The sequence below is a fragment of the Suricata suricatta genome, chromosome 5, assembly GCF_006229205.1.
Source record: "Suricata suricatta isolate VVHF042 chromosome 5, meerkat_22Aug2017_6uvM2_HiC, whole genome shotgun sequence".
Lineage (NCBI taxonomy): Eukaryota > Metazoa > Chordata > Mammalia > Carnivora > Herpestidae > Suricata > Suricata suricatta.
The window spans coordinates 22,910,405-22,929,504 of NC_043704.1; the positions used below are offsets into that span (position 1 = coordinate 22,910,405).

General features: G+C 35.5%; 2 pseudogenes; both read right to left on the reverse strand.

The window, feature by feature from the left end:
- Nucleotides 1-9,544, reverse strand: part of LOC115291089 — a 98,634-nt pseudogene extending 89,090 nt beyond the window's left edge.
- A 454-nt stretch (nt 9,545-9,998) lies between these two features.
- Nucleotides 9,999-16,977, reverse strand: LOC115291090 (annotated as a pseudogene).
- Nucleotides 16,978-19,100: the final 2,123 nt, after the last annotated feature.

The window sequence follows — 19,100 nt, forward strand, 5'->3', positions numbered from 1 at the left end:
CCTCTGCTCATTTTTTTAATCTGATTGTGTACGTGCGTGTGTGTGTGCGTGCGTGCGAGCATTAATGAGTTGTATAAGTTCTTTATATATTTTGAATATTAACCCCTTGTCTGATATATGGCTTAAAATATTTGCTTCCATTCTTTAGATTGTCTATGCATTTTGTTGACTGTTTCTTCTGCTGTGCAAAAGCTTTTTAATTTGATGTAGTGTCAGGTTGCTAATTTTTGCTTTTGTAGTTTGTTTTTTACTTCAAATCCAAAAAAATCTTTGCCCAAAACTGTGTCAGACTAAAACTTCTAGAAGTTTTATGGCACGAGGTCTTGTTTTTTTAAATATAGTCTATTTTGATGTTTTGAGGGATTAGAATACTCTTAGGCTTACATTTTATGAATATAGAAGCTATAATGGGAAAGAAATAAAAACAAACAATCAAAACAAGATCACTACAGTATCATACTTCAAGCCCTAAGCATGCTAGCCATTTGCCTTTTTCTTTTCACATCTCAGTGTCCTTTTATGGTTATCTTTTGAATTATTTCCAGATTTTTTAGCTATACTGTTGATTGGATGCAGGAAAAATTGAGTATATTCCATCTGTTCTGGGACATGATACCTGAGATAAAATAGAACTCATTCTGAATCCATGTGTAGCTCTTCTATATGCCTGTTTTTTTTTGGTATTTGATGATTTTTACTACATATGGCTATATATTGATATAAATAGATTATTAAGAGAATCAAAGCAACTAATATATAATTACATAATTTATTAGAAAAAATAATTTGTCCAAAGTCAATGACAGAAGAATCAATTCTGGAATATCATGCCAGATCTTAAAACCTCTGGCTTGTACTTATATATTTATACACATCCCATAAAGACGTTTTTGTCCTTTCTCTTTAGCCAGGATTTCCCCTTTTGGTACTGCTGTGGAAGTGGATTGCTACTTATATCTGGATTTTATAGGTCTTGTGCATCCACATCCTTTAATCAATGTATTCTTAAAATATGGAGAAGGGAGTGGTGCCTGGATGGCTCAGTTGGTTGAGCATCAGACTTCTGTTCAAGTTATAACCTCCCATTTTGTGAGTTTGAGACCCACATTGGACCCTGTGCTGACAGCTAAGAGCCTGGAGCCTACATGGGATTCTGTGTTTCCCTATCTCTCTGCCCCTCCCCTGCTCATACTCTGTCTGTCTCTCTCTCTCTCTCAAAAATAAATAAACATTAAAATATATAGAGAAAGGAAGGGAGAGAATAATTTGGTCTACTTGAAAAATGATTTTTTCATCTGTTCAGTCCTTCTATTAGAGATAACTTTACTTTATGGCTTACTCAATTTTGGCTTTTGTGATCAAGAGCTAGACTTTCACTTTCTAAGTTTGCATTTCAGCAAGTTATTTTTCTTACCCCTCTTTATACATTGCTGGGTGCAAGATATTTCCCTTCAGATTATAGTTTACTTGTTTTTAAAAAAAAAGTATTAGGCCTAGAATATATATATGTATGTGTGTGTATATATGTATATATATACACATAATTTAAAATAAGTATATATACAACATGTATATATATATATATATATGTTTTAAAAGTTGAACTCTCCTCATTTAATGCCTAACATTTTATGATAATGCCCTTTATTTTATTTTCTTCATTCTTTCTGTGAATATTATAATAAACAGATATTGGTTTTCCCAGTTCTTTAATTCTTTCTTTATCTTTCTTTTACTTGGTATTCTATTTCACATAGAAGTATATCTCTATATCTGAGATATAGAGTATATATTGATAATCTGAGGTTTTAAATGATTTATGGCCATTGGCAACTTATACCTTTTTACTATTAGAATTCCTGTAATATGACTGTGTCTTAAGAATTGATAAACATATATGGTTGGTCAATAGCTTTATGTAACTAAATACTATTGTGAAAATATAGAAAACAGAATTCTGATAAGCAAAAAAAAGATGGATAGATATTGTGTAATAAAGTGAAAAATGGCAACAGGCATAAACTATCACAAAATAATAACCTTATACTTTTCTGAGTTTTAATTTTGGAGTAAGTCATATGAGACAAAAAATACCATACTTAATAGCTCTTTAAAAAATTGTCTAGGGGGCGCCTGGGTGGCTGGGTCGGTTGGGCGTCTGGCTTCAGTGCAGGTCATGATCTCACGGTTAGTGGGTTTGAGCTTCGCATCGGGCTCTGTGCTGACACAGGCTCAGGCCTGGAGCCTGTTTCAGATTCTGTGTCTCCCTCTCCCTGACCCTCCCCTGCTCCTTCTATCCCTCTCTGTCTCTCAAATATTTTTTTAAAAATGTCTGTTTTGGAGTGCCCAAGTGGTTCAGTCAGGTAGGCGTCCAACTTCAGCTCACATCATGATCTCAAGCTCTGAGCTATCAGCACAAAGAGATTCCTTTGGATTCTGAGTCTCCATTGCTCATGCTCTCTCTCTGTGCCTCCCCAACTCATGCTCTCCTCTCTCTCTCTCAAAAGTAATAAATAAACATTAAAAAATAAAAATAATTGTTTGTACCCAATGAAACTGATTATCAAATACCGAGTATTTCAGATACTTGATATTTCATGAATGGATTAATGAAGTTTCCTCCCTATATTCAGTTCTGTGTTGTGAAGATTTCCCAAAGTCATTAAATATAAGTGTATCCAACTTTGTCATACATACCAGCCTTACTTCTTTGTCAGTACTGTTTTTATGGTTTTAGATCACTTTGGTCTTCTCTAAATTTTCCTATTATAATTAACAATTAGGATTGCACAAATTGTAATAAAATCTATCTTATTATATTAAAAACATATTGGGTGAAACTTTTTTTATGCAAATTGGTATACCTGCCAAATGTTTATAGGACAAAGGAAATAAATTATCTTGTTTAGTATCTTTGTTTATACTCAAAGCACCATGTTATGCATAATTCCATGGCACTAACATCACAATTAAAAATAACTGCATGTAATTTATGGTATTAGAAAAAAATCATACCACATTTTGATTCTCTTCTTCATCTTTTTATATGCATGTAAGTATAAAATCACTTTTTAATAAAAATAGCTGTTCTAAAATTTTAATTGTCATTTATGAATTATTGAAAATAATTTCAGGATATAGATATACAAAATATCCAATCCATAATATTCAAAGATCATTCTCATGAATTCCCTTACCTGAGTTCTGAATAACCATGTATTTATTTAGGATTAGAGTAAATCTTGTTGGTATGCTTCTGTAAGCAAGGTTTTTTAGAATACCTGAGCATGAAGCTGTTTGCTTTGCTTGTAAGTGTTTGTATCAGAGGTACAAATTTTCACAGTTAAATAGAGTTCTGCCCAATGGATTGTGAAAACTCGGGGTTCTAGCTTCTCCCACATCTCTGATTCCCATTATCTGGAGGCAAAGGCTTGATCATTTTTAGTGACTCTTTTTCAGTTTGTCTCCGTTTCCCAAAAATAACACACATTTACATTTTGCAACTTACCTCTTTTCAAATCTTTTTACCAAGCATAACTAAGGATTCTTACTAAGAAAAAATACAACTTTCTTTCATCTGTCCCCACATATACACCACCCTCCATATATTATATAATTGTATTATAATTTTGTGCTACTTCAGTATTACATGTTAACATTATAAAGATCTGGTAATTAATTACTACTTACAGATGCAAATCTATCATATTATTTTCTTCCCTTACATGTACAATTAAAATTAATAATAGACTCATTTTCAGTTTGCCAAATTTTTCATGTATCTGTAATAGATACACCTTAACTTTCCACAAGAAGTAGAACTCTCCTCTCTGTACTTTCAGCTCATTTAGAAATTTAGCTTGTTGAAATGCCTGGGTGGCTCAGTCAGTTAAGCATCCAACTTCAATTCAGGTCATGATCTCATGGTTTATGAGTTCTAACCCCACCTTGAGCTTTGTGCTCACAGCTCAGAGCCTGGAGCCTACTCTAGATTCTATGTCTCCCTCTTTCTCTGCCCTCCCTGGTTCACACCCTGTCTCTCTCTCTCAAAAAAAAAAAAACAACATTAAAAAAGAAAAAAAGAAAAGGAATGTTGCTTATTACTTGTAGAAAGTCTTATGCAAGTCTTTAATACGATTCCATTATAAAGTTAACTAGTATTTTACATGGATAGCCTATTAATGAATATTCTTTTCTTCAGGATGTTAATGCTATTTATTTAATTACCACCTCTTGTCTTTCTTTCTTTCTATTCCCTGAATTCTCTCTTCCACTGGGTTCCTTTCATGGATCTGCTTGCTTTGATATCTTTGTCTCATGTTAGAAGTTTCTTTCAAATGTCTGCTCAGCCTTGCCTCTCTCTTCATATATGAGTAAGACTGTATCTAAGCTCATTGGAAGTTCTGGGTAGGGGGCACCTGGGTGGCTCAGTCGGTTAAGTGTCCAACTTCAGCTCAGGTCATGATCTCATATTCATGGGTTCGAGCCCCGCCTCAGGCTCTGTGCTGACAGCTAGCTCACAGCCTGGAGCCTGCTTCAGATTCTGTGTCTCCCTCTCTCTCTCTGCCCCTTCCTGCTCATGCTCTGTCTCTCTCTGTCTCAAAAATAAATAAAATACTAAAAAAAGGGGAAGGGGTAGGGGAGAAAAGAGGTGATGGTGATGGAGGGGGGCACTTGTGGGGAAGAGCACTTGGGTGTTGTATGGAAACCAATTTGACAATAAAGTATTTAAAAAAATTAAAAAAAATAAAGGAAGTTCTGGGTAGGTTGATGAGATTTTCTGATTTGTTTTGTTTTCTTTTGTTTTTGGTCGTATGTAGTGATCTTTCTAGTCCCTTACAGAAAGGATATCTAAAGATAAAAGGGAGTGTCTTTAAATTTTATTTTGTTTTGTTTTATTTCCTTAGGCTGTTAAGTGTTTCTGAGAGGAAGTCTTTAGTCTCCTTTGTGAGATTTTAAGCCTGGCTCCCAGATTCTTGTAGCTAGTGACAGATAGTGTCTTGGGAGTTCTTTTATTTTGAAGGTAAACTTTTTAATTATTCCCTTGTTTAAAACATAATAGGTTTAATCTCAGTTCTATTTTGAGTCTGTCTGTTTCAGTTCATTTCTCTTCACAGAAAATTTACTATCAAAGGGAGAAGGCACAATTTACCAGTACAAAGGTATAATGCAAACTACCATAGACCTACTTTCTGGTTTTGTTTGTTCGTTTGTTTTTGTTTTTACATTTTTATATTTTTTTAGAGAAAGAGAGAAGGTGAGAGGAGTAGAGGGCGAGAGAGAGAGAGATCCCAAGCAGATTCCCTTCCGAGACAGAAGCCCAACATGGGGCCTGATCCCACAAACCCAGTATCATAACCTGGGCCAAAATCAAGAGTCAGAAACTCAACTGATTGAGACACCCAAGCACCCCTCTACTTTCTGTATCATATGATTTATCCTATTGTTAGCTTCATTGACATCTTACAATTTCAGAAGAAATTGGCTCATCTAATACTTGAGATATTTGAAGAATCTCAGCCTAATTCACAGTTTCCCATAATATCAATATATTTACTTACTTTATTTCTTTCATCCCTTTGCTTTCCTATTTTCAAAGCTTGTTTGTTGTTTTTGTTTTTAGTTCTCACTATCTTGGTCATTTGGGTTTATTATTGTTAAACCCGCTATTTTCAATGTAAGTTAATTTTTAAAAAAACAGCTGTAAAGTGGTGTGTTCATCCCAGAATTTTTAATGCTTTTACAGATACTCTTGTAGTGTTTTACTGATTTTTTAAAACTAATAAGCTACCTTATTCTGAGATTATACCAGTACACAGCAAATGAAAATTTTTGTGAGATGAAAGATATTTCTTACCATAAAGAACAATTATTAATTCTTTGGGAGAATTAACTTCAATTGTATTGTCATATTTTCCAAAATTCAAGTAAATTCTAAGTCAAGATGTATTTTTAATTTTTTTTAATGTTTTATTTAATTTTGAGAGAGAGAGATAGCATGAGCAGGGCAGGACCAGAGAGAGAGGGAGACACAGAATCTGAAGCAGGCTCCAGGCTCTGAGCTAGCTGTCAGCACAGAGCCTGACATGGGTCTCGAACCCACGAACCACAAGATCATGACCTGAGCCGAAGTCTAACCCTCATCCGACTGAGCCACCCTGGCACCCCTAAGTCAAGATCTATTAATTCATCATTTGATCATCTCCTGTGGAGCCTATACCAAACCAATGCTGGAAACACACTTGTGCATCAGACATAGCCTCCCTTCCTTTGTAAAGCTTACACTGTAATTTGCTAGACAGTCAAACAAATTATGGAGTGTGTTATACATTTTAGGACATGTAAAACACAGCATGTTTTGAGTTTATAAACTCTGGCCACTCAATCTATTTTAGAGATCTGTAAGTGTATAATTATAAAGTAACATTTAATCAGATATTTAAATGTCACATCAGAATGAGTCAACATAAAAGTACGGAAACACCGTTTAAGATAGTAAGTAAAGCAATCCCAGAATGCAGAAAGAACATACCATATTTTTCCCTAAGGAATGCCTGCATGAACACAAATGTGTGACCAACGTGAAAATATGTTGGGAAGGAAGGCAGTGAAAATTATGATATGGAATGATAGCCATAAAGTAGATGCTATCATTTAAAGGGTTTTTCAGATGTGAAGGCCTTTAACTAGAGTAATCACAGGAATGATAACAGTATCACTCAATAAACACTGACAGCGTGTGGCTCTGAGAAGTGTGAGTTCATTGGGGGATGTCAGTAAAAAATAGCAATTATAGTGGTCAGACAACAGATTTTGGTGATTTGGGCCAAAATAGTGAAATAAAGAATAAATGAAACTCTAGAGTCTGAAAAAAATGGAATCTGTGTTTATTGGAAGTGGGGGTGATGGAGGAAGTGACGACATCAAGGACGGCTCCCAGTTTGTAGCTGAGTGGGGAAAAAGACCAGGAGGGTAGAAGAAGGCACCACAGGAGAGGCAGTACGGCAATCAGAAGAATGTCAGGACTGTCCCCACCCCCCCCCCCCCCCCCCCCCCCCCGAGTACAGCAAAGTGAAATTGGAAAAGATTTGGAAAAGGGTGTCTGGGTAGTTCAGTTGGTTAATCGTCTGACTTTGGCTCACGTCATGATCTTGTGGTTAGTGAATTTAAGCCCCACATCGAGCTCTGTACTGATAGCTCAGAACCTGGAGCCTGTTTCAGATTCCGTATCTCTCTCTCTCTTCTTCTTCACTAATGCTTTCTCCCCGCCCCCTCTCTAAAAAATAAATAAACATTAAGAATTTTTTAAAAGATAAAAAAAGGAACTGGAAAATATCTATCAAAAGTTAGTGGACCTGACTATACTCCATAACCAACTGTGATTTTAGTTTTTGCCTCCTATGTTCTGTCCTCAGTATGTTTATATCACTAAATAGAAGTGCAACATGCATTCAGGAAAATTTAGTAATGTAATATAGAAAACAGAAGTTAGTGTTTGAACATTATTTTCTACACACATTTTAGGCAAATGTGGAAATATTCGTATTATTCTGGCTTATTTGTGTATTAATGAAAGGCTTAGTAGTTGGTCTAATGACCTATTTCTGTTAACTGATCAGCTCAGATAACAGTAAAAAGCTGTGGTTCTAGTCTGAATGCTAACAGTCCTCTCAAACCTTGAAATCCCATTTAAATGATCTTATCTTTTTGTTTAGAATTATGACAAGTAATCAACTCATTCCTGAGCACTAGGGAACGCTGAGTTTTTTCTTAAGTAGGAAAATTTTTCATATTTAAGAAAATAAAATAAAACTCCTAAGACATCACTTTAAAATATGCAAAAATGAGATGAAATGAGATTTTGTCATTGTTTACAATGAAGTGGGTGGAAATCCTTAGTCATACCAGTAATGGATGCAGAGAGATGAAGACATAGACATCTGTGATATCAAATTCTCCAAAGTGGATTCTACCCCTAACCAACCACCCCTCCCTTCAAAATCTATGTGGGGTGTTTATGAACAGATGGTGAAGCATGACAGGATGATATTTAATTCTGTCTCAGAATCATACTCCTAAATTCAATATGACATCTGACTGGGCAGTGAGGGTGCATGGAGTGGCCACTTGTTTTGCAGGAAACATTGATCTCAGGAGGCAAGTTTGCCTTCATCTATCCAACCCACACAAACTTAAAATGTAGATCAAATCCCATCACTGAAAAAGAAACAAATCCTAGATGCATCTAACCTCCAAAAAACCTTAGGATAATGTGAGTGCATACCATTTGCATTCAAGTCAACCTCATTAAAAAATTCATCTTAGAAAGAGAAAATACCTAAATCAAGGCAGAGAAAAATGCACGTAGTCCTTAGTAGTATTAATGCTGAGTGATACAATAGGTGAGAAATAAAATAGGAACTGTTAAGTGTTAGCCAAACATTACCCTGAGTGACCAACAGATAGGCTGATGAAGATATTTTTTTCTTGTTAAGTAACCCCAAAAGGGCTAACAGCTGAGCCCATTGTCCTCTGGGAGTGTGTTCAATATCTAGTATCTGCCTAGGGGTGGAGAGAGACATGTATTGTCAGAGAAACCATATGCTTTTTGGATATATTTCCTTGTCTGACTCATTGTTTTTCTCTGATTCAGAATCAATTTTGGTTTTGCCTCCCTCTCCCCCAGCCCTGGAAAAGACTGTGAGATGAATTAGCAGTTACGAACATATTATTCCTATAGCCTGTTTTAGCCAAGACAAGCAGCTGTTTAAAAAGTTACATAGTGTAGGTCCTATTAAAAAAAGACCCAAAGAAGGCCTTTACCAAGTCAACTTGTCTCCACAAAGAGACAAGTCTTACAAAATGATTCTTCCCTTCCTTATACCTGTAGATACATCCTAAAGGTCTCCATTCGTCAGTCTATCTTAAAAGTCTGTTTCAATTATAAATCTACTTTCTCATTTTTTTAAATTTTGTTTTTGTTTTTTTTTATGTTTTTTATTTATTTCTGAGAGACAGAGAGAGACAGCGCAAGCAGGGGAGGGTTAGAGAGAGGGAGACACAGAATCTGCAGCAGGCTCCAGGCTCTGAGCTGTCAGCATAGAGCCTGACACGGGGCTCGAACCTACGAACTGTGAGATCATGACCTGAGCTAAAGTCGGACGCTCAACTGACTGAGCCACCCAGGTGCCCTTACTTCCTCATTTCTAAAGCTGTTTTACTCCAAAACTGTCTCTTATTGTGTCGTAGGTTGTTAAACATGCCAGAAAATTAATGGAACACAATTTCCTCTTCTCTAAAGAATCATTTTAATTACTCTCATTTTGATCACCTCTCATTCTTATCTCAAGCCTCTACTTGAGTTCCATCTTCCCCTTGCCACCAAGATTATTATTTTTTGATCACCAGTCGCTTCCATGTTGACAACTCCCAGTGGTCTTTTTTCTGATACAGTGTAGTCAATCTCCCACCAGTATTGACTCAGAATAAAGTTCATATGCTCTTGAAATTTTTTATTTGCTCCTAAGATACTCAGATCGTCCATTTCGTTGCTATCTTTTCTCAATGTTTATTTCTTTTAAGAAAATTGTATATATATATTATTTATACATACACATAATTATACATACATATATGTGCATATGTACATACACAAATACCTACAAGCACATTAATATTACTTTGTTGTGACAGTTGAGCATATATAGAATACAAGATACTTTTATCTGAATTAACATGCTTTATAAACCAAATTTAATGTATTGGAGAACAGAGGAGTTGTAAATCAGCAGGAAAGAAGCTAAAGTAGAAGCAATCATAATCAGCTCAGGAGATATTGTCTACATTTGTTTTCTACTTTTATAAAACCAGGGCCTGCTAATAATCTTAAATTGTTAACATAATATAGTTTTGCCTGATGCCATTGGTCACAATACCCAGAGATAATTGCTACTAAGTTAGCCTTAATTTCCCATTTGCAAAGAAACACTGATGTTAATTCAGTTTTCTTCTCCGTTTTTAATTAGGCTGTAGGGATCTAAATTGCTTTGAGTTATCTTCATATCTGAATATCTCATCTGAAAATAATAAAAACAGAAAATGTTGATTTAAAATCTAATCCTAGCACTTATTGAATGCAATATAAGTCCATATAAAAAGTTAATATTTATCAATAATGCTTGAATGTTTTAAAATTATATTTCTTTTAACTTCCAAAATGAACTTTAAAGCCAAGGGTATAAGAATCTTGAATTTCTTTGCCTTAGGCTTGTTTTGGTGTTCAGGATGTCCACGTTTAAATGCATTCACACATTTCCACATGATGTAAAGATGATTTCCCCAGTAACGGTGTTGACTAAGTTGGTTCAGAGTATTCGGGTGGGACATGTAGTTAGCAAGCTCCTCATTCCCACAGTCTCCTTATCAAGTACTCTACTCTCAGGTGGGCAGCTATTAAACATCACAGTTGGCTCACGTGTCTACAGTCCTGCAGAAAATGACCCACCCTGTGAAGAATGAGTAGCACAGTCACAGAATGAGGAAGAGGAATAACAAGGTTTGTAGCCTCCAAACTAAATTGTTTGTATCCAGAAAAGGCTTGTGTCTTCACAGGCACATGGCATTGTGATACCTCAGAGAGCGACAGGGGATCCGAGGGTTGAGGGAAGCCCTACTTGTGATCAGAGGTCACCGCTAAACTTTCACAACATTCTGTTATAGCTTGATGTTGAAGAGATCACCAAAGCCTAATGGAAGTGAGGCAAAACTTTATTTAAGGCTAGACCAAACCTGAACTCCAGATGATAAGGAGCAGAGAATGACCCCGAACAATGGATACATTGAGATTATATAGGCATACACAGGATTCTGTGTTAGCCAATTTCATTGTGACACGCGATCACCAGTTTTTATAGGAACCAATCAAGTTTCTTCTTTGTTCTTCTAAATGACCATAGTGATTTGATGGGAACCAATCATAGTGGGACAGTGACCAAGCAATTTTCTGTAGGCGTGGCCTTGATCAGACCATAGAAAAGGGGTGGGGGAACAGCTGGCAACAAAACATTCGGTAAGTTAACCCGTTACATCCCAAAAGAAGTTAACCCATTATATTCCACAAGCTAGCCTAAACACATTCCTCCCCCCACCAAAAAATTTAGCAATCTAAAGGTGTTGATTGCTTTCTCTAACATAACAGACCCAGGTCTGTGATCCACTTGTACTTCATGTTTCTCTTTATACAGCTTGGTAGAGAGTATGTCTGGTTGTTTGTTTTCTTTTGTTTTGTTTTTAATTTTTGCTTGCTCATTTATCTCTTCCAGCCAGGAAAATCTTTTTTCATTCCCATCACTGATTGTTTGCTCTGCCTAGCCCAGTGTTGTTCTGAATTCTTCTTATGCCCATTTTTTTAAATTAAAAGGTGAGAAAAATCAAATACTTTTATTTTGTGATAACTTCTCTTGTACTCTAGTTTTAGGGGACAGGAGAACCATGAGAACATCATTGCCTACTATTCCTGCTGCCTAGAAAAGGAGAGTAAATAAATGTACTGACACAGACATAGATATAAAGAAAAATCTTTGTTTTCAGCAGATGATACAGGGAAGTAAAAGTCACAGACCAGCCACTCATTAAAATGTGGTGCAAGTTTTCATCATTTGACTTAGGGGTTTTCTTTTCAGACATTTTTTTTTATTGTTATCAGCTCCAACATGAGCAACAATGTAGCCAGGGTGAAGCTAATAGATAAGACTGCTTGAAAAACACAACTAAGTGGAGAATTTGAGATTCTGTATACTTTGAGGCAAAGTAATTTCTCTTGCCCTACAATGCTGGGAAGACCTGGAGCCTAGTCCTCTTTTTCAAATGATTTGTCCAGATCATGAAGATCGGTATGTTTTAATACTCCAGTCCGCAGGTGACTCAGTACTTTCTGAGGATGGAATCTCAGATCCAGATGCTGGTACATGTGGATTTGGAGGAATCAGTAACTCTTTCACCTTCTGAGTTCTACTTATAAATATTGAGAAAAAAAAAACAAAGGCTCAATCCTCTTTCCGTTTCTTTACTATCTACATTCTTTCCATAGGTACTTTCCTATGGATCACATTATATTTTGATGACTTTCAAATTTATGTCTCAAATATCCATATCTTTATCATGAGACTTGAATATCCTAACTGCTACTTGGTATACTTAAATGAGAAATTTTAATTTTTCCCACATATGCTCCTTTCCCAATTTTCCATTTTGGTCAATGGTACCCACATTTAATAGTACCCAGTCATACTCAAAGTACAGCTATTATGGCTATTTACCATAGCTAAAAATTAAACCATTTTTAGACATTCCTTTTCCCTCACCAGCCCGTGGAGTTTTTTATTTCCACTCTACATAGAAAATGGGTCCAATGATACAATCAGACATGTATTTCTACACTTCTCTAGCACCTATGTCTAAAACTGTAACTCACTTAGGGATTATTGTAATAGGCACCTAACATAGCTCTTTTTAGTCTATTTTTTTTTTTTTACAGACAGTGGTCCACTCAGTGAATAAAAAAAATTAAATATATGTAAGAGCAATGTGATATTTTTGTTATTAGAGAAAGTAGAAAATTGTCAAATTATGTTGACAAGCTGATGTCATACTAACAACCATAAAATTTGGCAATATAAGGGTCATTATAGATCTTGAGAAAAGCAATATGAGTGACAAGGTATGGGATAGAGTCAGTTAAGAAGAGAAAAGAGGTGGCAAACTGGAGAGAATAAAGTTCTTTCAAAGAGATTTGGGTGAAAGAGATAGGAAAATGGGTAAATATCTGGAGAGCAATGTGAAGAGGCATGTTTTTGCTTGAGTGCATGTATGTATATGCATGTGGTTGTCTATATATATTTCATTATAAAGAATATCAATGTATGCCTGTATGAAGATGGAGAAATCTAGAAAAGGGAAAGACTTTTCCAGAAAGAGAAATGAGTTGCAGAAACTGATATTCAAGTTTACGATTGCTAAAGCAGCTAGATCCAGAGGGGAAAATTATAGGGAGGGAAAAAATTGATGAAATTAACCTCAAATTAAGCAGTTCTCTCCTCTTCAAAAATTAGCTTACATGTAAATTATGCATAGGCTGAGACACCAAGAATTCCAACAGAAAGAGGTTGTGGGGACACTAAAGCAAAACAAATATTCGGCAACCATGAGCTACATAGGAGACAGAGGATGGGGTCCAGACGATATGAAGCTATAAAGAGCCTGGTCAATATCTCAGATATTCCAAAGAAACACAAAATGGGCACATCTTGTATGAACTATCCCTTAACTCTAAGATGGAAATACAGACATACAAAGCCTGAAGAGTGCTTAAAACCTATTCTGAACAGAGTTCAATCTGTATTGTCTGTCTATTTTTGGAAAATAAGCCCAATAAAGATTGTTTTTTAGTTAAAAAAAAAAAAAAACCCTTTTAATTCATTTATTGAGAGAGAGATGGAGACCTGAAAAGTGGAGAGGGGCAGATAGAGAGGAGACACAAAATCCAAAGCAAGCTCCAGGTTCTGAGCCATGAGCACAGAGCCAGATGCGGGGCTAGAACGCACAGACCACAAGATCATGACCTGAGCCAAACATGGACATTTAACCGACTGAGGCACCCAGGTGCCCCAAGACTGTTTTTTGGAGGTTTGACATACTTATTCCAAAATGTAAAGGTTAATCTTAAATATGAACAAATTTGCAGAATTTACATGACCAGACTTGCTAACAAATAATGAAGCTATAATAACTAAAACAATGTAGCTATGGATGGATAGATGGACAAATAACCAATGGAACCGATAGAGAATCCAGAAACAGAAATTCAAAAATATGGTCACCTAATTTACAATAATAACCATTTCATTTCAGTTAGGAACATGCAATCTATGGATTGCACTGGATATTGGCTATCCTTGATTGAAAACTATGAATCTTTATTTTTAATTTCCTGCACACAAAAACTAATTTCAGATGGTTGGTAAACCTAAAACTGATATGCAAGGCATTAAAGCTTATGGAAATAAATGAAAAGAATGTCTTTATAAAATTGTGGCAACTTGGAATAAAATTTTCTTAAATAGAACCTAAAAAGTATTACCTATGAAAGATAACATTAACCAAATGGATGATAGTGAATTTAAGAACTTCTGTTCATGAAAATATGCAATTAAGAGAATGAAAACAAGCCATGTGTATTATTATACTTTTCTGAAAAATACTTGCATTTTTTCTAATACATAAATTGATGCTGTGTAAAACATATTTAAGAAACCTTATTATACCTGGAAAAAGACAAGGATAATAAAATGAGAAAGAAAAAAGCATTCACAAAAATACTATTTCAATAGCCAATAAACATATAAACTTATTTTCAGCATAACTTTTCTTTAGCAAAATGCAAATTAGAACCAACATGAGATACCACTACACAAATACCAGAATAATTAAAATTCAAAAGACAGAAAATTCCAACTTTTGATGAGAGTATGGAAAACCTTGATGTGAATGTTGAATAGCTGTGCTTTTAGACAATGCTGGCAAGATTGTAAATTAGTGCAATCATACCAGAAACCACTTCAGCATTACATATTCTCATGACCTGTGACCCTGGATTTTTCAGAAGGGAACACCTAACAGATATGAATGGAACACCTAAACCCACCGAAAGACGTACACACACTTCTTTGAAGCTTTATATACAGTGTTACAAAACTAGACCTAATCCTGAAGACCTTTATCAGTTGAATGGAGAAATGAATGATCTTGTATTTATACAGTTGAATACAACATAGCAATAAGTAGAAAAATAGCTACATGCAAAACAGAGATATATCACGGAATGGGAAATGTAAGAAATTTCAGATCAGTCAAAACTAATCTTTGCTGATAGAAATTAAAAATAGTTATTATCAGAAATAAAAAAGGAAAATACATGGGAAGCAGGGAGGAGTGAGAGGGAAACAAACCACAAGAGACTCTTTTCTAGAGTATATTTGTTTATTTTGAGGGAGAGTTTGCACATGAGCATGTGCATGGGGGAGGGGCAAAGAGAGAGGGAGGGAGAGAATGCTAAGTAGGCTCCATACCTACCCAGCACAGAACACAGTGCAAGCTCTGTTCCATGTCCCTAGATCATGACTTGACCTGAAATCAAGAGTTGGTTGCTCAACCAACCGAGCCACCCCTCAGTTTATGTTTGAGGGTGCCCCTCAAACCCCATGAGATTCTTAATGATAGAGAACAAATTGAGGATTGATGAAGGAGGAAAGTGGAAGATGGGCTTGTTGGGTGATGGGGAATAAGAAGGGCACTTGTGATGAGCATAAAGTGTTGTGGAAGATGGGCTTGTTGGGTGATGGGGAATAAGAAGGGCACTTGTGATGAGCATAAAGTGTTGTATGTAAGTGACAAATCACTGAATTCTATTCCAATATTGCACTGCATGTTAACTAAAATTTAAATTAAAATACTAAAATAAAAATTTAAATAAACAGGTAAAAAATAGTCATTATCTTCACCAGGGGCATTGATCAGAGACCATCAGATAGGATTCTGACTGGCTGAAACTATTCTGTCATTTGATGGAAGGTGGCAGGTGGATTACATGAGGATATATGAAACTGTTCACTGAAGATTCGAATATTCTTTGTGCAAATGCCACATATGAACCGAGAAACAAAAAACTTGAAAACCATATACTTCCCTTGGATTAGTTAGACTATGACCATTATTTGAATTAAATGTAGCTAGACTGGTTTATTTCTCCTTTCATCATATGCAAACAAGCCCTAAACCCTTGGTCCCATAAGAACAAAAGATTCTTCTGCTTTGTTCCTTGATGAATTCCACTTATTTAGTAGTAAGATTTAACAGGTGTTATAAAATGAGTGTTTTCATGACTCAGTCTTTAGGGAGAATTAACTTTATCTTTTAAACCACGGTTTCACTCTATATAGTGAAAATATGAATAACTTTGGAGATATTTAAAAAAACACATTATTCCAAGGGTTCAAATTTATCCATTTATTAAGTCTGTGAATTTGAAAACATACAGAAATCCAAGCAGTTACCTCAATTCTGAAGGTTAGGTAACTTTTATATTATCTGCCCATCTGATAAACTATCCTTCAATATTAAAATTCATATATTTTCACAAATTTTGTCTATACAGTAAAATTGAATACGTTTGCATGAACTTTGCCCATCTATTATTGTCCAGTTTATTCTTAGGAAATGTATAATAATTTGCATCAAAATTAAGACTTACAATATTCAAAGTTGGGATATAAAGGATGGAGAATGAAGGCAAGAAGAAATTTCCAACACTTGCCCCATCTAAGAGTCCCCAGAAAGCAGCAATTGCTTTATAAATCTATTGATTTATAAAAATGAGCACAGGTTAAGTCCACGACTGTTTTTATGTATCCCTATTGCCCTTCAGTGTGAACTCTGAAATGCCTACCAGTGTGACTGGTCCCCATTTACTTATCCCAGTAATGAGCTACGGAAATAATATATAATAGGAATGTAGAAATCTTTGGGTGGGTGGGGCTAAACTGCACTTTATATGTGGAAAAGGACTCAATTAGTAATCTTCCCTTTGAGCTGTACAGATGTTACTGTTCCTTGCCAAATCAGAAGGATTTAATTTTCTCCAATAACATTTCAGGACTGGATGCAACACTATTTAGCAAACTAGGCAAATATAATGTGATTTCCGGTATATTCATTTGTAATTCAAAAACTTGTGCTTATCCACTTTGTATGGGTAGATTTGTCTGTGATCTGTTCTCACATGAGTGCTATTTTAATTTTCATATCAATCCTTTTTACCCAATCTCTTAATTTTAGACTTAAAGGGTACTGACCTCGACACTTTAATTTTTCACCTTTGTTGCTTTATCTAGGCTAACCTTACCTGCAGTGTCCAGTGGACATCTTTTATCTAGAATAACAGGTGTATAATATGCTCCTATAGTCTGCAGTGTGATTTAAATTAAAGGTCACATAAGCCTTCCCGGTGTCATTTGATAAGTAGTTGAAGATGGGCAAATTGCAAGTTGTACCTGGAATTGACCTATCCTGTCTCTTAGATTTCCATGTTGAATCCTCTCACTTCACTACAGGGGTCACCAGTCCCCCTTACATAATGCTAGTATTTATCATGTTACTAAATCTACAATTAAGGTCTTTTGTATGTCTATGACTCTAGTTCTCTCTGATTCAATGTGTCTGGCAGAGGGGATATATTTAACTACCAAAGTCCTCAACTTTATGCCTTTGCCTCCATGCTACTTTGTGGGCCTTGAAAGGAATGTGACCATTGCTCATGCAACAAGAGTTGGAGAGTTTGGGAGATGGTAAGAATTTTATCTCCCAGACACGTTCAATTAGTGTCACAAGTTTAACAACCTCTGCTGCAAAACGTTATCAAAACCCTTTCTAGGTTTCATTCCGGTTCTCACCGGTGCTCCTGCCTCAGACCCGGGCCACAGCCAGACTCCTTCTCATAATTAAAAATGGTTTTAGTTTCTTTCTACAGTGGTTTAGTTCTTGCAGAACTCTTCTTCTTCTTCTTCTTCTTCTTCTTTTTTTTTTTGCTTTAAAATTACCATAGTGTTTAGAATTTGAATTTTACTTTTTTCAAAGAGTTGTAAATAACTTTGGGCTTAAACACTCAATGCTAAGAGGGATGCAAAACCTGAGAGACTGTTGAATGCTGAGAATGAACTGAGGGTTGAGGGGGAAGAGGGAGGGGGGAAAGAGGTGGTGGTGATGGTGGAGGGCACTTAAGGGGAAGAGCACTGGGTGTTGTATGGAAAACAATTTGACAATAAAATATTATGGAAAAAAAAACAAAAAAAACCACTCAATGCTGCAAGGTAGTATCCCATTTTTAGTAAATGTTTCTTACATTCTTTGAGATTTCCTACTTTCCAATGTTCTCCTGTGGTACAGAAAAGAAGAGCTAGATGGAAAGGGAAAAAGGATAGAGGAAAAGAGGAAAGGAAGCAAAAGAACCAGTTGGAACAGAAAGCTGTACATGCTGCCAGAGCACAGCAGCTGACATTTGATGTGACATTTGATGGTTGTGACATATGTGAGATCATGGGCTCTGACCGCATTGGATTTTAAAAGATTTTAAGAAATAATAGTAGGCATTCTCTAGGAGTCATGTGTTTCAAGTTTACATGTTAGATAGTGAATGAATACAATTTTGTTCAGTTTCAACCTTTGCTACAATACAAGTTCAATATTTGTCTGACCCCTATAATGTATGGATTTCAAAAAATGAAAATAAACACAACTACGTAGTTAGACCAATCTTCAAGTTTTAGTGTCTTAATTCAAAATGAGCTCATTTTATTAAAAGAAATCAATCACTGAGACATTTGGAAAGAATAAAACATAAGTCAATAAATCAGTGTCTGCATATAGGTATGACTTCGGTTGGAAGATACGTAGCCTATTTAAAGTGCATGCCAAGCAATTACCCCATTAATTTGATGAATGTAGACAGTAATTTGTGATGATTTAAGCCTCAACGTGCTATTTTTCTCTCAGATTCATAGGGTTTGTTTTATTTTAATTATTTGGGTCATTGCCTTAATTTCTCATTGAACATTGCTTGTAAAAAGGCCTTCCTATTTCTAAAATGTGGCCTTTTTAAAATAAAGTTCCTTCTACTACTGACTTTAACCTTTAAGCTTACCATGTTATGGCACTATATGTAAATAGCCACCCTTAATAATGACATTTGGCACGACTCCAGAAAGAAGAGCAGCAGGAATGCAGTGAGTTGAGGTTTTTTCCCTTTGATTCTAAATGTGTATTGCACTGTAAAATCATTTCTCCTGCAACTGAGAAAATTACTCTTAGATATTTTCCTTTTCTATCTCCTTTCTCTTTCCTGTAATATTTTAAAGTCCAGTGTAAAAACAAAGACCCAATTATATAACAAATTTTGGACTTCTCTTTGCTCAGATCTTAATATTTCCTGAAGTGTTTTAATATACACAGTAGTTTATAAATTGGTGTTAACATTTATTTATTGTGTTTTT